This window comes from Pseudonaja textilis, chromosome 1, assembly GCF_049901715.1.
Source record: "Pseudonaja textilis isolate UNSWEBS1 chromosome 1, rPseTex1.2, whole genome shotgun sequence".
Classification (NCBI taxonomy): Eukaryota; Metazoa; Chordata; class Lepidosauria; order Squamata; family Elapidae; genus Pseudonaja; species Pseudonaja textilis.
Window position 1 is genome coordinate 102,507,401 of NC_141990.1, and position 25,899 is coordinate 102,533,299.

The following is a 25,899-nucleotide window of genomic DNA, read 5'->3' on the forward strand; positions in this document are numbered from 1 at the left end:
CTAACATTATATCCACTTTTCACCTTATTTTCCCCTTTTTTGGTTGTTTTTTTAGGTCTTAAATTCTCCATTCTCTTTTCCCCCTTTCCTCTTTCTTCCCCAGATAAAGTTACTTGTTCATTAAAGATGGCTTCTTCTTTGTTCCAATCTTCTTGTTGCGCATTTTCTTGTAGTTTCTCATTGGTACAGATCACCATTTCTAAGAAATGAAAAACGGAGCCAAAAGAGCCCTTCCCTTCTTGTTCCTCTTCTTTATATTTTTTAAATTCCTTTTTCAGTTCATCCACAAGTGATGCCATTGTAAAAAAAATTTAAACAACCACCCAAGTGTTTTTAATCATTCAAATATAATTTCCAAAAGTCCCAAAGTCACCAAGCAATTCAAATACACACAAGCTCTTCCATTTAACACTTTCTTCTTTTTTCACTTTCTCTTCCTGGGGTTACAATTTAGTTACAAAGTTCCAGTTAATGTATCTTTTAGAAGTCTTGTTACGATTTAACTTTTGGTTCTTTTAAATTCCAAGCAGCCTCCTCCAGCCAAATCTTACTCTTATTCTTTTCCTCTCCCTTCCCACTTACAGCAAAAAAAAAAGTTTTTTAAGTATTCAGAAATCTTTATTGTCCCCTTGGCATTTAATTTTCCAGTTTAATTACCTGCTGGTGTCAAAGCGGGTTTTTCCAATTTCTCATTCATCTGCTGTCAACATAAGGAAGGAGAGTGAAAAAAAAACTTTCCCTTTTCACTTTCATTCACTGCTTCCGAATCTTCTTTGGGAGCGATGTATCTTTTTTAAAATTTGAATTCCAGGATACTTCAGTTATTGCTTCTTATCCCGATCAGCCAAAACTTTCACTTCTTAACTTCCTCCTGCATGTTCTTTTCCGGATGAATGCTTCTTTTAGGCGGCCATTTCTGACCGCTGCTCTTACCGCCTTTGGAAAAGGGAGTTTAGCCTGCTGAGGAGGAGAGGTGCGGCTCCCCTCAACCCTGCTGGGATCTTCCCTATCTCCACCACCTCTACGGGGTGGCTTAGCCCCGAAGCCGGCTGGCTTGGGGCACTCCAGCGGCAAGCACAGGCAAAAACCATGCACGATCGCAGATTCCTGCCTGCCGCCGAAGTGCTGCAAACAAAATAGATACATTTATGTTTTGATTCTTATCATAGCAGCCTCTTAGCTAATGTATCTATTTTGTTCACTATGGACAAAATAATGGGAATAGCTGCAAGAACACAAGTTTAAAGTTTGCTAGCGATGAAACTATTCTGGGATGGAGTTATTGCCTGATTCATACAAAACAAATAAAGCCACACTAGTCATAAAGGACAATCCATGTCTAGTAGCATCCTTATTAAGCTAATTCTAAGTCACAGCTTCTGTTTACTTTTTGTGGAATGCATGAGCAGGCATTCCAAATAGGTTCTATTGATTGTTGAGTGTATCACCACAAGTAATCTTCAATGGTATCTTTATATTGAATAATTATGAAGTCTCCATATTCCAATAAGACCAACAAATGTCAATAGATGATAATATATAACATCATCAGTGTTGTGCTATGGATGATATTACCTAGTGGGGGTTATGAAATATCAGGAAGCAAAGTACCAAGCTCAGAAAGCACTGAGGACTCCAGAGATCAACTTAATTAAAATATTACCCTTGAACACTTTCACACTTTCATTGGCACATTTACGTCTACTGCTACATGAAATCTTGGAAGATAGGATTTGTAATGTTTATTCCACAAGATTTTAACAGTGGTTTAAAAATTCTTATTTATATTTTTAAGTTTAATTTTTTTTTACATTTTTTGTTTTTAAGTCTACCCCAGAGATAGTTGCTACATCTGTAGTCATCGAAATCATTATGGAAAGACTTGCTTTTCTCTGGCTCTTAAGCAGGGGTGGGATTCTACTGGTTCTATCCAGTTCTATAGAACCCCTTGTTAACTTTCTAAGCAGTTCAGAGAACCGGTAGTTAGAAGCAATCTCCTTTTGTTTTTTTCCACCCTTATTACATTCTTGGCAGACAGCCTAGACTTACTGTCTCGGGAGCTTTTGGGATTGGCTTTTGTAAAGGGGAAGGGTTGTTTTAAGATTTTTACATTGCTGCTGGGAGGAAATACTTCCCTGGACAACCAGCACTTTGAAGAAATATTGAATAATGAAGCAAAGCTTTTAGTGACAGGGAACCAAGATGAGTGACATTCAGCAAGGCTTCTTGGCTAGCTAGAAAGATTGACATTCAAAGATGAGTTTACATACTCTTTCTGAGTTTTGGTCAAAAACTGGTTTTTGATGAAGGTTAATTCTGTGCTTGGTGAAGTTTAATCCTGTGTTTATTGAGGGGATAATTTTCCCTATTCAGCTTCAACAAGCAACAGCTACTGTTGTGATTAAATTATTTGTATCATGTTTGAATTTTTCTTGCCTCATGGTTTCTTTTTCTATCTGGGGAGGGGTTTTTCCTTCACTGCTTTAATACTATCTGGCACTGTCCTTTTGGGGTGGATGCAAGCTTGGGACTGATTTTTTTTTCTGGGGGATATGTGACCTTTTCTTAAATCTGGATGATTTCCTTAGGATATCTTGTGAGGTGAGTGAGACCAGCTGGTCCTGAGTGTGGTTTTTCTGGAGAGCTTAAATGACCTCTCTGCTAAAGGGTTTCACTTTATGAGCAAGAGTTGGCTGCTTGATAGTTACCACTGCATTTTAGATATTTTCATTCCTTAAGGTGCTCTGGCACCCTGCCTGATTTGTAACTCCGGCTTGCAGGCATTTTTAATCTGTGATTGGTATTTAGGGCAGCTTTTTGCAAGCAAAGAAGCTTTTTGTATTTTTGTACAGGTAATCCTTGATTTACAACAGTTCATTTAGTGACCATTCAAAGATACAACAGCACTGAAGAAAGTGACTTATGACCATTTTTCACACTTATGACCATTGCAGCATCCCCACTGTCATGAGAGGTCAGACAAGGAGAAGCACCCCTTGACATGAGTGATGTTGAGTTGGCCAAGCCCACCCAGTCACATGACCACCAAGCCACACCCACCAACTAAGCCACACTCACAGAATCAGTTGTTAAAAAAACCGAATCCCACCCCTGCTCATAAGTCATTTCTTTCTTTTTTTTCCCCAAAAAGTTTTTTTTTTTATTTTTTACATATCTCTTCACGTGAACAACGTGGTTCCAGATTACAACATTTATACAAAATCATACTTACATTTCCATCTATCTTATATAGTATCACCTCATGTCATTATCTATTCCACTTATCTTTAAGTAAATTCCCATTTCATACTTCAATTCATTAATTCAATATCAATATCGTTTCATCCACACATATACTTTCAATTCTTTATCCCCTATTATTTCTTTTTTCAGCTTACCACCTATTTTATTTTACGTTATACATCATTATCATCCCTGATTTTCTCTAGACCGATATATAATGAAAAATCTAAAAAGAGTAAAAATAAAATAAAACTAATATATTTAGGATCCTCATCTGCTTTTCTCTGGCTTATAAGTCATTCCTTATTTCTGGAATTCCAAGCAATTTTTTAAAACAATTCTTCCTAAACTAAGAAATGTTGGTGGCAGCTCTCAAGGGATTCAATCTGGATTACATATCCTCCCATTGAACAATTATTCTGCTGTTACCTCCCAATTGTCCATTCCATAGTAGCTGTGTATAATTGTGCACAATTGTGCAGCCATAGAAAAGATAATATCAGCGCCAACAATAAATTTTCCCGTAGCAATGATTTACTGAACTTAAATATACATATATGTATATTTATATGTATAAATATAATATGTATATGTATCTATATTTACTGTGTGTATGTATGTTTGTTTGTATGTGTGTATGTGTATAAGTATCTATGTATGTATGTATGTATGTATGTATCTAAACGTTTTCTCATTCGACCTGAAATTGCACAGTGTCTATTCTGTTCTTAGCATAGAAAAGGTTGCCTGGCAGGTTATTTTGAAATAATGGTTTTTCTTTTGCTGAGTACCTGATTTTTCTCCTGAGATGGGATACCTGGAAGCTAAGAGTCAAACCCTGGAAAAATAGTAAAACAGCACACCAATACACATTTTATAAAAATATAAAAAAATTACAAGCCCAGGAGAAATCTAGGGCTGTACTTAGCATATCTGATTTCTAAAACATTGGTTTAATACCTTGGATCCCTAAACTCAGTGTAATTTCAGAAATGGCATCACATGGGTAAACAAAATCATTAACTATGAACTCCTAGCTTTGTGTGCCCTTTTCTGTGATCTTTTATTCCAGGGATCTACAACCCCTTGTCCATAGCCTGCTACCGGTCCATGGCCTGTTGGGAATTAGGTAATGCCAGCAGCAGGTGAGCACAAGAAGCTTCATTTGTGCATGCAAGGGATCAGGTTCCCTCAGAGCTGTTACCTCCGCTACTTTGTACGGCCAAAAAGGTTGGGGACCTCAGCCGTATCTTATCATCAGTATTTTAACCTAATTTCTCTTCTCAAATATCCAGTGGTCTCTACCCTGTAATGCTCAGCCAGGGCTGAAGAAATTTTTTTTTTCAACTGTCTCTTTGGCTTTATAGTGAGGATTTCTGCTTCAGTCCCTGAAATCTTACTGAACATAAAGATGTAAACATGCAGCTTATATTTTCTCTCCTGTCAACTGGTTTAAGCACTGTGTTTATCAGTTACAATCTCTTTGGGGTACCGTCTATTCCTCTGACCCTCCCTTCTGTGAAAAACCATTCAATGGCTACCTGGAAGATGGCATTTTCCTTTGTCAATAAAATGCTTTGTATTTAAGGAAAGCTCTGTTTTTACCACAACTGCAAGTTAAGCTGCTTTGGGGGAGGGGAGGGGGGGCGTTCTGCTACCTGAGGCAATGCTTATAAGAAAAGCATCCTCTGTTATTATTTTGGAAAATCTGCTAGCCTCTGATTCTGGTCTACTGGACTGATAACAGCTAATCAGTTGACAAGATAAAGCCAGAACTATAAAAGGAACAGATATCCCTAACAATAGAACTAAATTTCCTTCCAGTTGTTATATTCTCAAAAGTTTATTGTCTAAAAGAAAAAAATAATGCAGGCAACTTTTCTTACCACTGCATAAAAATAGAGATAAGAGCACACCCCTCCATTAATGTGTTTGTCTATCTATTCATAGTATTTTTATGTCATCTTTCAGAATAAATCAGGATGCTCACCTGTATAAAATATAAGGTATATGCACCAAAAAAAAAAAAACCAACCCACAAACAAACCCCCAAACAACCGTACCTGGAATGTGAATCAGGAAAAGAAAGAATTTTGCTCTCCCATTTTTATCATAATAAAATTATAAACACTTGACAGCTTCTTTTTATCAGAAAAGGACAACATTTGCAAGAAGATTAGACCATTTAAGACTGGGGCGGGGGGCCATTTCAAATTTTACTGAAATTGGTGCAAGGAATTTTGAGCTGCACTCAAAAATGTGACATTCACATCTTTGGTCTGTCTTGTGACCTGGTTGATCTACCCTCACAGTAACCTTTAGATCGAAATGGAACTGGAAAAGGTGCTGCTTGCAAAATGAAAGGCAGGATACATACAGGGTTTATATGTTTACACATGAATGAGTAGAATATAAACAATGAATTATTTGTGAGATAAGCAAGAGAGGAAGAATAAATAAACAATAATGCACTTGAGAACTTATGGTCCTAGAAGTAAAAGATAGGAATATCATAATAGGCAAAGAAAGAAGGGAGGAATGAAATAAAATGGAAAAACTGAAAAAAACAACAACACAGTAGCTGAAAGAGCATCACATTTAAATCCACTTGGAGAAAAAGATTACAGCATCATAAGTATACCGATAGGCCTTGACTTACAACAGTTCAATTAGGGTTCGAAGTTACAACAGCACTGAAAAAGTGGCTTATGATCATTTTTCACAATTATGACCATTGCAACACCCCCATGGTCACATGATTTATATTTGGATGCTTGACAACTGATTCACATTTATGATGGTTGCAGTGTCCTGCTCACTGGTGGTATTTAGCAGGCTCTGACCAGTTCTGGAGAACTGGTAGCGGAAATTTTGAGTAGTTCGGAGAACCAACAAATACCACCTCTGACTGGCCCTGCCCCCATCTATTCTCTGCTTCCTGAGTCCCAGCTGATTGTCTGGGTCTTCTTTTGTTGCCCTGCACAGAAGAATGGGCTGAAAAGCAGGTTCGTGGGGTGGGGAGAGAAAGGGGATTTTACAGTATCCTTCCCCTGGAGTAGAGTAGGAATGGAGATTTTACAGTATCCTTCCCCTGCCATGCCCCCCAAGCCATGCCAAGTAAAAATTTTTGAATCCCACCACTGGTCCTGGTGTCATATGATCACCTTTTAAAGCCTTCTGGTGAGCAAAGTCAATGGAGAAATTTGTTTAGTGAATATTGCCCCATTTTACAAGCTTTCTTGTCACATTTGTTAACTGAATCACTGTACTTATTAAATTATTTCTCTCTCAGCAGCATAAATTTTGGGCTCAGTCATGGTCGTAAGTCAATGTGATGACCCAGGAGGGGGAATACAAAATAAACATAGTCACAAAAACCTGGTGAAGCCCCTTTTATTCCTTCATTTTGCTTCCAAGCTCCAAATATCCTTGGCGGAAGCCAAAACTCCCACACAAGCAGTTACAAGAAGGAGAGAAAAAAAACAGCACAAACCAGGCAAGATAAGTGCTAGAGGATGTCTACAGATAACAGAACACACATTGGGAAGGATGCCAAACTCAGAGAGGAACCATAAACTAGAGATATTTCCATGCTTTGTTTCCAGTGTTCGCCCGTACGCATGTCTGTCCTCTTATTCAGTTGTCACAGCTGCAGCCCATGAGGAGGATCAAGGCCCTCTCCTCCTGAGTAGACCACATATCTCCTTATCTTCTCCTTCCTGCATGCCCTAGGATGGAGAGGGGATGGGCCTGGGTCTTCCTCTGACTGCTCAATCAGTCTCTGCCCTTCCCCAGCCTCCTCCACAACCTCGGCAGCCATCCTTCCACTCTTGGTCGGCTGTTCATCCTCTCCCTCAGAGTCATTCTCCACCAGGGGCATGACAGTCAAAGACTACCCATAATTTCAACGGTAGGAGGTCTGCGTGTGAGTGTACAACATGATGTCATAATCTTGTCATTCATCCAAAAGTTTTTTATTGGGGGCCACCAAACTTCAGTAGCTCTCTGATTTCAGGATGGACATGTCAATTCCTGAATCCAATATTTCCCACCCTCTTCCCTTTCTTATGTCCTCACCAGAGTAGTATTACATAAACAAGTGATTCTTCTTCCCACTCCCTCCCTCCCAACCTTTTGGAACCTGTCATGAATTGTTTCACCATGCTCATCTGATGGACTATTTATAATAAAGGTTTCCTGGAGACTGAATCGGAGATGGGATGAGTTAGAAATGCTCATCAATGGGTTAGAAATGCTCATCCCATTTCAAATGAGTTAAAAATTCACATTTCCAACATAAATTTGAATGCCTTTTATATATTCTGAATAATTTTTCTGCAGTCATATGCCAATAGCACATCATTTTATTTAAATTCTCTTTTATGTTACAATATCATCTAAATTTCAATCCTTTTAGCTACATATTTTCCCACTGTCCCATCATGGAGGTTCCATCATATTGAGCCCTTGTGAAGGACCTGGGATAAACAGATGTTGTTTGATGGTGTTACAAGATGTAAACAGTTTCAAGTGAACCTACCTTTTGCAACTGATTGATGGCGATTTTGTCAGTGTCAATGATGTACAAGTGGTGCTCCAATTGTTTTGGAATTGCATTCAACCTGATCATTCCTATTGATACTACCTTTGCTTTCTTTTGCCACATTCTACTTCTATTTGCATGTTGTTATCTTCTCCAGTTCTTTCTCTTCTCTTCTGTTGTCTTCAGGTCCTTCCACATCTACTAGCCAGATTTTTTTATTTTTCGTATCAAGTTAAGTTTAAGAGGTTACGTGGCTTGTCTGTTTGAAATCTAATTCTATTTATTTATTTATCTATTTTTATCTTTTATATATTTATCTATTTTTTTTACCTTTATCATTTTTATAAATAACATGGCAAACATACCAAATATTCCTTCCTCTTCATATGCTACATTTCTGTATCTCACTGAATTTAAGTTTCATCTTGTAACATGGAATATATTTTAGCACCAAGATGTATAATATAATAAACCTTCATAAGGTCAGATAATTAGAATTGTGTGATTCATTAAAGAACTGCTCTAGTTACCCCTTTTGTTAGTAGGACAATATTCCTGTGGGTTTAAAAATATAACAGAAAATTTTGTAACTGTTTACATCTGCAAGATTTTTAAAAAATGCAAATTGCACTGCTTTTGTTTACTGGCATATAAATTTTCCTGAGGCAGGCCTTTAAAATGCAAATTATCCTTAATGTAAACAGCCTTTTAAATGTAACTATTATTGTGTGCACATAATTTTCATTTATACACCTTTTTGTTCCAGAAGATTTCTTTCTTTTTTTCTCCAGATTTCTGATTGAGGAAAGATGAATGCTACCAGACTTGGTTTGATTCTAGTGTTTGAACCATTATTACTTATAATGGGAATGAAATACCAAAATTAATTTCCAGTGAAATCCACAATGAAATTATTTTCCTTTCTTTTGCCAGCATTTAAATTATCTGTACAATAAAGGCAAATAAACATGGCAGCATATAATTTCATTATTAGACAGAAGTATTGATATTTGTTGGCACTGAATATTAGAGAATGCAACTGATTATTATTGATAGTTATTTCTTTGATTAAGTAATACTGCTTTCACCTCTGATGTAGAAGAAATAAGAAATAATAGTTTGGAAGCCAATCATTTCTTAGAAGGGTCAGATCAATCCAAGCAGTTTTCAGATTTCATGAACAGAAATAAAAGTCATAAACTTCATTTTCTGTAATGCTTTCAATGTCCTAACCATCCTTAGCTTATGTTCAAAATAGGTGTTTCTGTAGAAGAACCTTTGCAGAGGTTTTCAAGCAGGGGTAGGGGAAATGTTCCTTCAGGGTTTTTTTTGTTTGTTTGTTTTAGATTCAGAAGTTCCTTTTGGCATGGCTGGTGTCTTGCACCAAATATCAAATATCTATCTGAAGGAAATCAGATTGCTTATTCTAGAACCAGCTAAGTACGTAGTCAGAAACACCAGGTTATATTGATTTTCAAGTACAGGAAATGAAAAGAGAAAATTCTAATGGTAGGGACCCATTCGCCTCCATTTCACAGTTTTCAGTTTTCATAAAGACCTGCAAATAAGATAGATTGTTTTTAAAGGACCTTCCTAAATTCAGGCATTTTCTGAATTTGATGGTATCACTAGTCATTGTAACAATTACATGAATTTGAACTGTTTAGCTTCTAAAATTAGGCTAGTGATTGGATACTCAACAGAAAACAGTAGGAATAAAACAGCATTCCCAAACTGTGGTGTTTGTCATCTCAGTACAAAATAAACTGAAGCAACAAATCACTTCTGAATATGCTGTATTTTTCTCTCTGGAGTCCCAAAAGATTACAGTTCAAAGAAAACAATAGCATCCCACTCACTGAAAGTATTTCAAGGACAGAGAAATAAACTCAGTCCACTGGAAACTTAAGGTCAGTATATGAAAGGAAATACAGATTTAAAAAAACTTTTGGCACAATAACTTTTAAATATTAATATTGATTTTCCGGCTGAATGCAACATTTTTGTTTGATGACATTTTACAGAATTATGCAGTAGGTGACCTCTCTGTACTCAAATGTATCTCTCTGGAGAAATTGGATTTTTTTATTTTTTATTTTGGGTAATATGTCACCCATTGATATGCATTATTAGTTCATGATAGCTTAAGTTGCTTCAATAAAAATACACTTCCTTGGCTAGAGCATCCTTATAACTTGCATCAAACTTGAAAACAAATATGTATTAAAAAGTAAGTGGCAGTTGCTAGCATTTTTGTAAACCGGGGCAGAAGAATTGGAAACAAATCAAAACTCAAAATGAATTCACCTATTAAACCACCAAATAACTACACAACAATTCCCTTGTTATATGTAAAACCATATACGATCTATAACAAGCAATAGAACCTGAAGTGAGGTTAGTCATCTTCTGGAAGGTGGACACTACCATCAGTGCTTGGAAATAAACTGATTAAGTAGCTTATTCTATTTCATTGTTTGCCTGCCGTAAAGGCAGAAAAAGAGTTGTTGCTTGCTTGATCAAAACTTAATGGTCATTTTTGGGGGAACTGACATTTGGAAAATCCAAATATAGGATTTGCCCTATTCTTTCCAGTTCGTTGGCATGAGATATAGTCACCACTTACTTTCTGAAGTGTCCTGATATTTATCAAATCAATGAAACAAAAGGATGCCTGAACCAAAAGTCAAATAAACCAAATGGATCAAAGTGCAATACAAGTCAAATTAAAGTGTATGGAATAGATTTTTTTTAAAAAAGCCATCAGATCCTACCAAAGACCATCAGAACTGCCTGTTCTTTCAATTTCTATTCATCTTCTAATAAGGCTTGCTACTCTTACTGCCACAAAAGGCAAAGGAGCAGGGGGAGCTCCTGCCAAAAGAGCAGGGGTGGGATTCCACTGGTATAACAACTGGTTCGGTCATCGTGCACTTTGTGTGTGTGTGTGCTCTGCATTTTAAAAAAGCACTAATACTTACCTTCTACTGCAATCCATGTGAATAAAATAGCTTAGGCACAGCAAACCACTATGCTGCGCGAATCAGCTATGCTCTTAAAAAAAGGAAATAAAGCGTAGGAAAGAGCAGGGGTGGGTGGATGGGCCCACATGCTCATCGCAGCGAATTGGTTGAAGCCCAAAGAACCTCTCCCTTCTTGTGCATCTTCTTTGTACTTTTTAAGTTCCATTTTCAATTCATCCAGAAGTAGTGCCATTGTATAAATTGTATAAATAAACAACCACTCAATTGATTTTAGTCATTCAAGTGCAATAACCAAGAATCCAAAGATCACCAAGTAATCCAAATACACACAAGCTGTTTCTTTTTGCTTTTTTTTTTCACTTTCTCTTCCTGGGGTTCTACTATTTAGTTGCCAAGTTTCAGTTAAAATGTATCTTTTAGAAGTCTTCTTGAAGTTTTACTGTAGATTCCTTTCAATTCCAGGCAGTCTCCTCCCTTTTTTCCGGATCCTGCCCTTTTATTCTTTTTCTCTCCTTTCCTGCTTATAAATTTTTTTTAGTGCCCAGAAATCTTTATTATCCCTTTAACATTTTATTTTATTTTCAGCTTAATTACCTGTTGATATGAAAGTGGATTTTTTTCCTCGATTTCTTATTTAAGTCTCTTAGTTGTCAGTATAGGGAAAGGGAGAGAAGAAAAAAAAACCCAAACCTTTCCCTTTTCACTTTCCTTCGCTGCTTCAGAATCTTCTTTGGGAATGATGTTATTGTTTTTTTTTTAGTTTAAATTCCAGGGTACCTTAGTTGTTGCTTTTGCTATTTAACCCGGTCAGCCAGAACTTTCACTTCTTATCTTCCTCCTGCACATTCTTTTCCGGTCGAGTTCTCTTTTGAGGTGGCCATTTCTGACCACCACTGCAACCGCCTTTGGGAAAGGGAGTAATGACCAGCTGAGGAGGAGAGATGCGGCTCTCTTCAACCTTGCTGGCAGTCTCCCCCTCTTCACCACCTCTACGGGGTGGCTTAGCCCCAAAACCAACCGGCTTGGGGCGCTCCAGCAGCGAGCCCAGACCGAAACTGCGCACAATCACGGATTTCTGTCTGTCACTGAAGAAGCTCAAACTGGAAGCCATCATTTGCAGTCTTCAAGAGAGTTGTTGAGGCCACTTAAAGGTTTATTTATGTTCTCAAGATCACCTGAGTAGTGCAAATTGTTGTGGAGCCTTCTTGGAACTGCTGAAAGGTCTGTGTTGTAGACTGGAGATAGATGATGTCATATCCTTTCCCTTCTGTTGAGAGAGACTGTTCAGTTTTGACATAGATGGCCTCTTTGACAACTCTTTCAAGCTAGCAGTCCTCTCTGCTCAAAATGTAGACTTTTCTGTCTTCAAAAGACAGAAAGGCCTTTGTCCTTAAATACAGATGGACTGCTGAATCTAGTCCTGATGGGTTTGTTCTCCTATGTTGTGCCATGCGTTTATGAAATGGTTGTTTTGTTTCACCAAGGAACAGATCTGCGCATGTCTCATTGCATTGTGCTGCATATACCATGTTGTTCAGTTTGTATCTGGGTGTTTTATCCTTGGGGTGGACAAGCTTCTGCCTTAGTGTATTCTTGGGCTTAAAGTATCCACATATGTTGTGTTGGCTGAAGATCCTTCTGAGCTTTTCAGAAATTCCTTCAATGTATGGAATGACAACATTGCTTCGTTTATTGTTCTCTTCTTTTTCTTTTCTTTTGTTTTATACTTGTCTAGTTTCCATGTAGTAAATGTTGCTGTAATAAAAGTGAATGAAGATCATTTCATTTATATGGCATGAAACAATACATTTAACGGTGCATGAAATGAGAGCCAGCTGGGTAGGCAAAATATCATCCCCAGTTTAGAAAATCCTCAGCAGTTTGACACCCCCAATTCAATTTTTCCCATTGTTTTGCCCTGGTAGGATTACCTGGGAGCTGGTGGTGGTGAGGGTGAGGCAGAATTTTCAACATTATTTCATTATTTCTTCATCTCAAGATCTAACAAAGTGAATCTATCATAAGAAACCTGCACATGCTATCTATTCACTTTCAGGCCCAAACAAGATTTATTGTCAAATATTTTGAATGTAAATATTGAAAACAGCAACTCCTTTGACACCATCTTGTTTCCACAGCAAGTTTTTTTTTCTGAAGCTCCTTTCCATATTACCTTCCTAGTTGCTAACAAAATTTTGAAGCAGGAAGGATGAAGCTTCCTCTAACAATGTCTTCCCTTCTGTAACAAATAAACAGTAGCGAGAGAGTAGTTGGGAGGCAATGCAGCAGCATCAGTGATCAACAGTTATGGGAGCTCATTAAATTGCTCTCTGCCACCTTGTCCATCATATACTTTTTCTATTAGTTATTTTTTGTTTTTCCCTTTCTCTTTCCCTCCCTCCATATTTATGCCTTTTATTTTTATGGTGGCATTCAAGGCTGCTCTATGGTGCACCGTGGCATTAACAGTAGGATCAGGTTGCTTTGGGAGGGGATAAAATTTATTTATTTATTTAAAATTAGAAAGGTTTTGCTCATCTTCAAAATTAATCAAACAATTTCCTTTAAGATGAGCAGTTCAAAGAAGTACTTTGATTCTTTCCAATTTACAAAACAGAAAACATCTTTTTTCTGCTTTTTGTTCTCTATTGCTAAGAGCTTATTTTCAATCAACATTTGCATGTAAGAGACAACATTAAAATAATAATCAAAACAAATGTTTCTCTTAGAGTTAGCCTTTAGGTCATCTTCCTGCATGAAGAAATACTAATGTGTAACGATTGTTTTAAATATTAAGAAAACTGCTTTCCAGTTAACAAATTAATAAAATATGCCCTTGGTCTGTGGCTTAAGGTTTGTACTGCTTCATGCAGACTTAAACTAATGGAAGTACATTCTTTACCATTTATTCTACATAGGCTTAGTGAAACATCTAATTTTCTGAGAATGGAACCACAGGGGAATCTCTAATTCAAAAATAGAGAACTTATGTTAAATAATAACTCTCAGTAGTTCTAGCAGGAGATCCAAAGAGGAAGACTGCTGGCAGCTGTAATTCACTCCTCCATTTCTACACTAATCTTTCAATATTTCACTTCTGAAGTAGGATATGGTTATCAGTATATTAATACATGTTTTATTAATTTTGCTCATAAATTTCCTTTCTTTATTCAAATAAGCCTTAAGGCAGGAAGAAGAATCAATAGGATAAAAGAATGACTTAGAACTAGCCAGTTTTCACTTTGATTTTTCCCCTTGTTTTCTGTCTCCCAAAATCCAATAATTGTCTTTCTGATGTAAATATGGCTCTGTGGAAAGGGAACTTCATGAGGACAGTGGTGACACCCAAACAGGAAAAGCCCAAAGGGAACATCAGGACAGCCATAAAACAAACTTGCATAGGAAAAGAGATTTAATAAAAGATATTGAAAGAAGCCCCCTAGACAAAAGCCAAGTAATTAAGAAAGCTAGGGAAACAAGAAAAAGAAATCCCTTACAAACAACAGGTCATGCCAAATCAGCAAAACAAATAGACAAAAGACATGAAATAAATTCCATAGCAGACAGGAGATTGCCACAAAATAAATATAAGAAAACATTAGGACGAAACTGATAATCCAATCAAACCACCCCGTGGAGTTTACCCTCCGGCGGAAATGAAAACAACCCCTGACAGGATTTAAAACATTAAGAAATACAAACACAAGCACTCACACACAAAAGGAGAAAAAAGTATAAAAATAAGGGGTTTATTATACAAAGCTAGCTAGCCCCAGGAACGCAGACTTCTTGCTATCTCTCGCCTTCCTGAAAAATAAAAAGAGCCAGCTTTCAAGCAGTTGTCTGTATCCTTGCACCAGAGCTCTCCCAGCAGGAAAATTGAATCCTCAGAAGACAGGCATTTTAAGAAGCCTTTCAACAGCTCCATGAAGCCACCCCAGGAAAAGAGAAGTAAAATAGTTAAGTGTGTGTTCTGAAAACAGATAATATTTGGGGATATCCACAGATTATTTTAGAGACAGAGGCAGAGAACAACAGAGTTCAGCAGAGACTAGTTGCTTTAATTATTGAACTTCATGTGCCTGTTTATCTTGGCTATGAAATCCCTGCTTCTACACTCTTTCTTCTGTCAATTTATCACTCTCTCTCCCCCCCTCCTCCCTCTCATCAGGGCACATGCATATCTTATGTATACATAACATATTTCTTCTCTAGGTGCCTTATTCTTTTGCTCACAGTGGGGCTTAAATGAGGAATCTGGTTCATCTGTTTATGACAAGGAAAGATTGAGTGGATAGCTCTTTTCCATGAATGAGAGCAATACATTATCCTGTAAGATAACAGTTGAACAAAAGATGTTCTCAACAGCTTACATATGAGCAGTCCCCAAAGGAATTTTGCTTTCAAATGCTATGTAATTGTGACTGCTTACTGATCTGAAACAGGATATGCAAAATATAAGCAGCTGATCTTATAAAGAGCAAAAAGCAAGGTTTAAGGTGACTACTTTTATTCAAATCTCAGCTAAGTGTACTTATACACTACTTGCTAACAGTGCTAATAATATTCATACAAATTACAGCAAATAGCAATGGTGACATTCCCATAGTGATGTACTGCATTCTCTGAGCAGTTTACAATGAAGTAGCACTGTATGTTTGCACGTTGCCCCCAATGATCTGGGTCCTTGTTTACTGACCTTGAAAGGATGGAAGGCTGAGTGAAACTTGAGCCCAATCAGAATCGACCCCCAGGCTGTAGGCAAAGTTTTGCCTGCAATACTGCACTTTAATCATTGCACCACCAGGGCTCATTGCATAACAAAAGTTTTATAACAAAAAAAGAAAGATATAACTAATATGTCTCAACAGTACAGTACAAAAACCAGGCATTCTCCAATTTCTGTAAGATTTGTTTCTCAACATAATTTTCCAGTTCTTCATTTCTGTACTTAGTTTGTAAAAGCCTTATACTGAAATCAGTGCCATTATTCTGGATGTACGTTGATGTCCACTCAAATCTTGGCAGAAAACTATCCAAAATAATTTCATACATTTCCTTTTTACTTTACTCTCTTTTTCATGTAAATGTGCTTTTTAATTGCTTTTTGCAGAGATTATTTTGTTGGTGTTCATACTAAAATAATCCTATTCTGTCCATGATCTTTTTCTCTTAGCTCTTCTATCAAATATCTAATAAAACCAAGATTATGAATAAAATAGTTGTGCCTTTAAGATAAAATTTTGGGAATAAGGCCCCCTTACAGAATTTACTATGGAATATGTTTATCAGTCAATTTAGGTATCCTTTTTAACTTTCAACCTTGTTTATGGATATATGTGCATGTATAGTAAATAATATATCACTAGTTTATATTTATATATCACTTATGCAGGGATAGGGATTCAGTGGCTCAGTGACTAAGATGCTGAGCTTGTCAATCAGAAAGGTGGGCAGTTCAGTGGTTCGAATCCCTAGTGCCGCGCAATGGAGAAAGCTCCCCTTACTTGTCCCAGCTTCTGCCAACCTAGCAGTTTGAAAGCACATTAAAAAATGCAAGTAGAAAAATAGGGACCACTTTGGTGGGAAGATAACAGTGCTCTGTGCGCCTTCTGCACTTAGTCATGCCATCCACATGACCATGGAGATGGCTTTGAACAGCACTGGTTTTTGGCTTTGAAATGGAGATGAGCACCACTCTCTAGAGCCAGAAATTACTAGCACACATGTGCGGGGGAACCTTTACCTTTACCTATGCAGGAATAGTAGTAGTTAAAGCCAATACAGGATTTTTAAATAATAAAAGTTGTATATAGGTTGTATATTAAAAGTAGGCAGATACAGAAGGTAAAATAAATTGTGAATAACAGTTGCACTCCTTGTGGACTAGTTTTTTTTCCTGAATTTAAAATGATTTAACCAAAGGACTAAAGGCCATCACTACCCTCATCAGTCCAGCCTTTTGGATTTCACAGCTGGCTTCTGATAATGCCTTTTATTTTGTTTCCATTACTAGTACCCCCATTACAGTTAAAACAATTAGAAATGGACTTTTCTCTCTATTCTTTCACCACAGGCAGCCTGGTATGACCTTTAGATTCAGTTCTATCACCTTGATTTATGTCCAGAAGCACATTGGTAAGTAGTCCAACTTTTGAAGAACCAGTGGAATATATTTCTGCCAGTGAATAGAGCTGTTGTTTTCTGGACAATATTTCTAGGGACATTTCAAGGGTAATTTCAGACAAAAGGCACTATAGTAATCAAATTGAGATGTAAGAAAGACATTACTTACATTGTAAATTTTGCATATTACCTATTATGTATACTACTAAGAGGTGATACGTGATCAGTTTCATCCTATTTGTGATTCATCAGATATACACATTGTTGTAGAGCGGCGGAATAATCTGAGGCAAAACTCGGAGCGAACTTCAGCTGTTACTTTATTGAAACAATAAAGGGTTGCTGCGGCTGCTGCATGAACAAGGCAGCCAGCTGGCGGACAACAGTTGATGCCGTTTGACAGCTCCTTTTATAGCCGGCTGTCAAACGGCATCAGCCAATAGGAACAGTCCGTGTTCCCTCTGGAAACACGGACCGGAGTGAAGACTTCGGCTTAGTCCATTGCGAACACTACACACATATAATATATAAGGGCACAACTCTGCTCTGAAAGCTTAAGGGTATGTGCCATTCTAAGACATGGCCTTTCTTCATGTGAATAGAATTATTGTTGTTCAGTCACAAAGTTGTGTCTGACTCTTCATGACCCCATAGCACACCAGGCTCCCCCTCTCCTACTCAGTCTTCCAGAGTTTGCCCAAATACAGGCTCTTTGTGAATAGAATAGGAAGCAATTATTGCACCAACTTAAGATGGGCAAATATTTGAAGTTTCAGATGTAGCTGGATTCTAAGAACATCCCGTACTGTTAACATTATTCTTTATAAGAAATGTTATCCATACAAAATGGGTTAAATTCCTATTCCAGAGTCCATTTGCTTCCTAACCAGGAACACCTTGATTAACTTTCAATTTCTTAGCCCTTATTTCTTAGCCCTTTTACTGCTGCCAAGCACTGATTCAAAAATTCACAACTTCTCCAATAATAAGTGAAAAAAAATGAAATCAGAAAAATATTACATGGATGGTCAAAAAAAGAGATTCAGTAGAAACCAGCAGACATTGCACTACCTCAGTGTAGCTCCCCCATTTACTAGGATTATAAAGTTGCCTCAGTCTCAAAGTTACGCATAAAGCAATACTGAAACTGATCTAGACAATCTGATTATGTAATTATGCAATTAGAAATTAATAGAGTCATTATACATCTAAGAAAGAAGAAAGAAGAGATGTAAACGTACCTATACCTCATGCACAGACTTGTTACTTACAATGTACTGATCAAGGAGAATATTTACAACATCCTCAATACAGTACTCTCAACTACAAGAACATTTTTTATGTCATTTGCTACTTCCCCTTTCCAAAAGTTAAATATGCTCAGCTGTTTTGATCCTTATTTTGTAGAACTTTCTCCTCTTTCCTCTGAAATAACTTTTTATTATTCAATAGCGTTGATAAAAGATCACCATTCAACTTTTTATGGATCATTGACAGAAAGCTGTTATGGTTCTGTCATATACATCTGCTGATTGTTATTAACAGCTGAACTGTTATTTATCTGTACCCTTAGCCTACAAATCCATAGCTTTCATTCTTTGTTCATTTTTTTCTTTAGATAGATTTTAAATCCAAACAGGATACATCTGAGATGGTTAATAAGATACAAATCATTACTTTCAGGCTGCTATTGATCACCTTCCTTTACCTTTTGCCCTTATTGATATTTACTTCTCTTAGTATTGCTCTGACTGTAAGACATGGGCAATCTTTGTATTCTCCTTGTTATGTCCCTGGAACTTGCAAGAGTTCCCCCTCAGGTCCGCTCATGCTGCGGGGGCATTTGCTGTCCCTCATTGGCTGACCTTCCCCAGCAGCCGGCTATAAAAGCAGGCTGCGGGGTTCGGCTCAGCCGCTGATCGCCATGCAGAGCCAGTCCCAGGCTTGGTTAGCACGTTCAGTCCTTTATTGACATAATAAAGTATTGTTGCATCCATGCCCTGGTTCAGCCTCTCATTGCTCAACTACAACACTGGCGACGAGGATGGGATGGCTACCAGAGGCAAACCGCAACAGCTGAATCACTAACCTGCTGATCCGCAGCCGCGCAGTCAGAGAGCTCGGTCGGCAAACAAGTTAAAGTGAGAAGCGCCTGTAGCAGCTGGTAGCAAGCTACAGGGAAAGTGTAGCGCTGCGAGCCGCAGCCGCTCAAAACAAAGGCGCGAAATTCAAACGGCTGTCGCTTGAATTTCTTTACAGAATACAGCGGTGCTGTGTTTCCTTTTGAAATCACTGACGCCTACGCAGGCGCCAAATTCAAAACGCTGCCAACGGCTGTTGCAGCCTAGCCATGTTTGCAACCCAGAGAGAGAGAGAGAGCTTTTGGGGACCCCCTCCAGAGCTGAAGTCACTTGCCTGCCAAAGGCACTAGAGTTTTCTCTTGTTGTCCCAGAGAGATTCCACAACAGCAAGCTACTAGATTCTCAACATGAACTCCAACCCAGCCTTCCCATCGCTCAAACCGGATGAGGAGAAGTGAGTCATACAAGAATCGCTTTAACCACTATATCGACGCCATTGGGCTGGTTGATGCGGGGGAGCACCGAAAAATCATTTTTCCTGAGCTACTGCGGAGCCATCGTTTTGATACCGCCACAGCACTCGTGGCCCCACGTGAGTTAAAAATGTCCCTGGACAGAACTGTTAGAAATCCTCACTAACCATTATTCTCCTAGACCCTCACAGATCGCCAGGCGGTTCACCTTCCGAATGAGGAAGCAAGCGGAAAAAGAAACCATCAACCAGTACATGGCTGCCCTGAGGACTGCAGCACTCCACTGTGGTTTCGGAAGTTACCTGGACGACATGCTCCTAGATCAGCTCGTCTGCGGAGTCAAAGACCTCCACCTCCAAAGACGTCTACTCGCCAGGAAGGACCTCAACCTCGCCCAAGCAGTCGAGGAAGCCCTAGCAGCAGAATTGGCAACACAATCAGCCACCGAAATCCAAGGTCCTGTCCCCAAGCAAATTGCAGCCACCATCCATTCAGAAGAGGTGGTCAATGAAGAAGACCCCAGCGATTCGGCTGACATCCACCGCCTCGCTCACACCAGACACCCGCAGGTAGGAGCCAAGCAAGAGAACAACAGTCCACTCAAACACATCACCCTATGCCTATCCTGTGGTGGATCTCACCCGAGGGCCACCTGCAAGTTCAAGGGAGCCACCTGCAACAATTGCCACAAAAAGGGGCACATCGCCAGAGTCTGCCAAACCGCCCACAATTCGGCACAAAAGGTCCCTTCTTTCTCACATTCTGGACCCCAAAGGCAAGTACTAAACTGTCGCACTCGCTTCAATGCTAAGCACACTTGCCATGCCATTAGTAAAATTTCACTCTCCGTTTTATTAGAAGGTAAACCTTGTCGGATGGAGGTTGACACAGGGTCAGCGCTCTCAATTATCTCTTGGAGCACCCTCAAGAAGCTACAGCCCAGACTATCCAGGAGCCACCTCCAGAAGTGCCAGCTCACCTTAAGGGACTACCAGGGGAAGGACATCCCGGTACTCGGTAAAGGCAAGTTCCTTGTTAATTTTAAAGCTTTCAAAGGCCACCTGCCTCTAGTGGTAGTTAACGGCAATCTCCCTACCCTCTTGGGGCTTGATTGGTTCCCCATCTCGGCCTAGGTTTAACGGGAGTCCATGCTGTCTCAGCTTCTGACACTGACTCCTTATTCGCTGACTACTCAGACGTATTCAGCAATGAGCTGGGGTGTTATAATGGTACCCCCATCTCATTCTCGGTCGACCCCCAAGCAGTCCCAATCCGGTTGAAGCCTCGTAGAGTCCCATTCGCCATCCGGCCTAAACTGGATGCGGAGCTGGATAAGTTGTTAAAGCAAGGGTCATTGAGCCAACAGACTTCGCCAAATGGGAGACGCCATATTGTCACACCCCTTAAAAAAGACGGCAGTCTGAGAATTTGTTCAGACTATAAAACCACAATTAACCAGTTTTTACAAGTTAGTGCTTACCCAGTCCCGTCATTCAACATTTATTGCACACTTTTGAACCCGGCAACATTTTTGCCAAATTGGACATGTCACAAGCGTATCAACAGTTCCCTGTTGACAATCAAACAGCCGAACTCCAAACCATTGTCACCCACAGGGGTGCTTTCCGGTCAAGCGTCTCCAATTTGGCGTAAGTGTTGCCCGGGCATTTTCCAATCCTCATGGAGCGGATACTACAGGGCCTCCCTGGCGTAGTACCCTACTTCGACGACATTTTAGTCTCGGCCAGGGACAGGCCCCAACTCTTCCAGAGAGTTAGAGCAGTGTTAGAGAGGTTCAGACAGCATGGCCTCAAATTAAAAAGGAGAAATGTGCCATTGCCACTAGACAGGTGGACTTTCTGGGTTATAAAATTGACGCCTCAGGCATTCACCCCTGGAGTCCAAGGTTAAGGCAATCCATGAGGCACCCACACCAACCACCAAAGCAGAGCTTCAAGCCTTTTGGGGTTATTGAACTTTTATGCATCATTCCTACCCCACAAAGCATCAGTAGCAGAGCCCCTGCATAGACTTTTGGATAAAAAAATCACCTTGGCACTGGGGACACAACGAAGATACAGCTTTTCACGCAGTCAAGTCACTGCTCACTTCAGATGCAGTCCTCATTCAATTCGACCCACACCTTCCACTAGTGCTGGCAGCTGACGCATCCCCTTTTGGGATTGGAGCTGTTTTAAGCCACAGACTGCCTAATGGCTCCGAGGCTCCAATCGCCTTCTTTTCCAGAACACTCTCATCAACAGAGCGCAACTATAGTCAGATCGACAAGGAGGCTTTAGCTGCAGTGGCCGCGGTAAAGAAATTTCATGAATTCCTTTACGGCCACACCTTCGAGCTAGTCACGGATCACAAGCCTCTCCTAGGTCTCCTAGCCGGAGACAGGCAGACTCCCAAGTGTTGTCTCCCAGAATGACGAGGTGGACCCTATTCCTGGCAGCATACTCCTATAAACTCATACACCGCCCAGGAAAAACATTAAGCCATGCAGATGCTCTCAGCCGCTGCCCCTGCCTGCTCCAGCTGGAGGATCCTGCCCGGTCCACGCTATTTTTGAGGTCACTCAACTAGACCTTCCCATCACTGCCCTTGACATCGCCACCAAATCCAAGTCGGACAAAACGGTCGCCCAGGTACTGGACTGGGTGAGGAGGGGTGGCGGGCACTAACCTCGCAACCAAATTCACACCTTTTAAGACCCGCCAGCAGGAGTTATCTAGTTTGCAGGGCTGCCTGCTGTGGGGCACCAGAGTGGTCATCCCGACCTCACTTCGCACCCGAGTCCTGGAGGCATTGCACGAGGCCACCCTGGCATCGTCCGGATGAAGGCTTTGGCACGAAGCTACGTCTGGTGGCCGGGCCTCGACGACGACATCATCAAATGGGTAAGCTCTTGCCAACCCTGCCAAGAGTCCAGACCATCCCCTCCAGTCACCACCCCTACAAAGTGGGAAAGCACCAACGCACCTTGGTCCAGGATTCACATTGACTTAGCAGGCCCAATTCACGGCAAAACATTCTTGGTGGTCGTGGATTCATACTCTAAGTGGATCGACGTGGCCCAGCTGTCCACGACCACCACATAAGCAGTCACCAAGGTGCTGACCCACCTATTCGTGACACATGGGCTACCGGACTCTATAGTTTCCGACAACGGTCCCCAGTTTGCCTCAGCTGAATTCAGTCGTTTCGCCGCAAACCTGGGCATCCGTCACATCTTCACGGCCCCTTTTCATCCTGCCAGCAACGGATTGGCAGAGAGAGCCGTTAGGACCACAAAAGAAGCATTGGCCAGGTTCAGCAAGGAAGACTGGCACCACAGACTATCCCGTTTCTTGCTGAGCCAACACTCAACCCCGTGCACAGTCACTAATAAATCCCCTGCCGAACTCCTGATGGGTAGACGCCTAAGAACGGTGTTAGACAGGCTTCACCCTCATTACTGTCCTGACACGCCTCTCGCTTCAATGTCGGGGTTAGAGATTTTGTCTTGCAGGAACATGTATTCGCGAGGAACTATGCTGGGGACCCACTGTGGATCCCAGGAGAGATCGTTGCCATCACCGGGCCCAGGTCATACCGAGTCCGACTGGAGGACGGCCGCCTCTGGAAAAGGCACCTGGACCAGCTACGAAGGCGTCAAGGTACCCTCGCCAACACAGAGTCATGGGCACAGGTCAGCACGCAGTTACCGCACCAAACCCTCATCGACACCAGTCCCAGAGGTCCTTCACCACCTCCATCAGAGCCGGAGAGACACGACATAGATCGGGATCATCAGATGAGTGACCCACCCGAACCAGCAGACGAGGGCACATCATCACCGGCCCATTGTACGTCACCCAGACCAGTGCAGACCGCTGCTAAGCTCGCGATTCCGCACCGGTCCCACCTACCACTTCGGACTCTGGACCACTTGTCAACTCACCCGAAGTTGCGCCGCTCAGGCGCCAGCACAGACCACCAGCATATTTAAATGACTATGCGTGTTCGCATCTGGGGGGAAGGGTGTTATGTCCCTGGAACTTGCAAGAGTTCCCCCTCAGGTCCGCTCATGCTGCGGGCGTTTGCTGTCCCTCATTGGCTGACCTTCCCCAGCAGCCGGCTATAAAAGCAGGCTGCGGGTTGGTCAGCCGCTGATCGCTGCGAGCCAGTCCCAGGCTTGGTTAGCACGTTCAGTCCTTTATTGACATAATAAAGTATTGTTGCATCCATGTCCTGGTTCAGCCTCTCATTGCTCAACTACAACACTTCTCTTAAATTCTTCCCATTAGAACAATACACAAAATATTTTTATTATTCTATGCATAGAAGGCATTGATTCAAAGAAGGCCTCAATAAAAGCTTGTGAAAAGGATAGGTTTATCAGAACCTATAACAACATTCTTTGATAACAGTTTATTCACAAAGAACCATTTTGAATATCTTATGCTAAGAAATTATACAACTACTTTGAAAAGAATCCTTTGCAAACATCCAGTCCTTTGATTTAACCTTAAACTTTGGTTTGTATGCTTGTTCTATTGAAAAGGAATAACTTCAGAATACTATAAGTGCCTACCATCCCTGTCCTATTGTTTCTTTTATTTTTCTTATATGTACTCATTTCTTGTATTCATAACTATGTTTATCCTTATACCTATTATCTTGTAACCGATTGACAAATCAAATAATAAATAAATAAATAAATAAAATTTTAGTTATTCTTTCAACCATGGTTAAGCTATGAACAAATCAGGGATCTCAACGGTTTCTAAAAGACAATTGTCTTCACTTATCTACTAATGGAACATCATTGCTGCAGAGGTAAGATTGCTCCTCTCGTTGACGCTCTTTCTCAAAGCCCTGAAAACCTGGTTTTTCCAACAGGCCTAGGGACCCCAGAGTGGGATGATTGTTGTCATCTGGGGTGGGGTGGGGTGCGGTGTTATTGCTTTTTAATTGTTTTTATATTGGGCTTTTATCTATGTAAGCCATCTGGAGTCAGCAAGAATGAATTTAGCACTCATATATATTTTCTTAAATAATTACATCAAATTAAAAATAATGATGCAGTGAAGACACATTTTCATACTCAGTAAAGCAATGAGGATGCTTAGTGGGAGAGCTAGGGTGGTTCTACTAAATGTAATTGCAATGTTCCAACTTGTTTATTTTATCACATCTTCCATGCTATGAAGTAACTGTGAAACCATTTCTCCTCTGAAGATTTGTACTGTAGACAGCACCAAAACTCCTCCTCTGCAGAAAAAGGAAGAACAGCAAGAATTTGTGCATCTTGAAACTTTTATTTGATAGATGAACTAGTATAGAATATATGAGAAACCAAGATATGTACATGAATACTTGTTTTATTTCATAGCTATCAAAAATTCACATGTCAAACCTCAGGAGACTTCACGTACCAGTATGTGTCATGGAGAGAGTGCTATATCATATTTATATAGTACTACTGAAATGTCCATTTATAAGTAAATGTAGAGAAAAAAAAAGGAAACTGTCACAATATTGTTGATTAAAATACAGACACAACCATTCTTCCTCCATTCTGTAATTGTAAGTTTATGTGGAACATACAAATAATAAATCAGAAGAGTGACTTGGAAAGCCTTCTTGGCTTTTCAAAAGGAATATGTAAAATTAAGGAAACTTTCTGGGAGGAGACAAAGACAAATTACTTAAGATGTTACTGAAAAGTGACAGAGAAAATGATTAGAAATCATTCGTCGGACACTGCTTGATGGGACTAAAGATCAACTTTTTTTATAAAAAAAATAAAGTTTATAAAGTGAATTTATTTAGTTGGTGTTACAATCTATATGTGGGGGTTTCTAGTAGTTATTAATGGGAATTCCAAGATTTTAAAGATCTGTTTATGAGTTGGGAAAGATCTCTTTTTCTTGGTTTAGTTTATCTTTGTATTGTAAACTTTAACAAAAGTATTGTAAAGAAGCAACAATTCTGTGAGATGGGTTGTGCTGAAAGAGTGACTGGCCCAAATTCTCTTAATAGACCTTCATGGAGAAGGGAAACTGGAACTCATAGCCCCCTAGTTTCTACATCAGTATCTTCACCACTACATCCAATTGGTTTGTTCAACAGATTTCGTATTGAATATATAGGGTACTTTATTACAACATAGTGTTCCACCACTGGTTGTGTGTGATTTGTTTGGAATTGCAGAAACACTAGTGGAACAGCTTGCATAATCAGCAGAACTAACAACCAGACTATTGAAACTATGTTATGTACAACCAGACATTATGTTATATTGAACGATTGAAAAGCTTGCACAATGGTTCCATAAAAACAAAAGTATAAGGTCTCGACTTATAATAGTTCATTAAGGACGTTCAAATTAAATGCAAAAAAACTATGCATTATGTTATATTTTACAGAGCAGATATAGAAAAGCTTGCACAATGGATTCC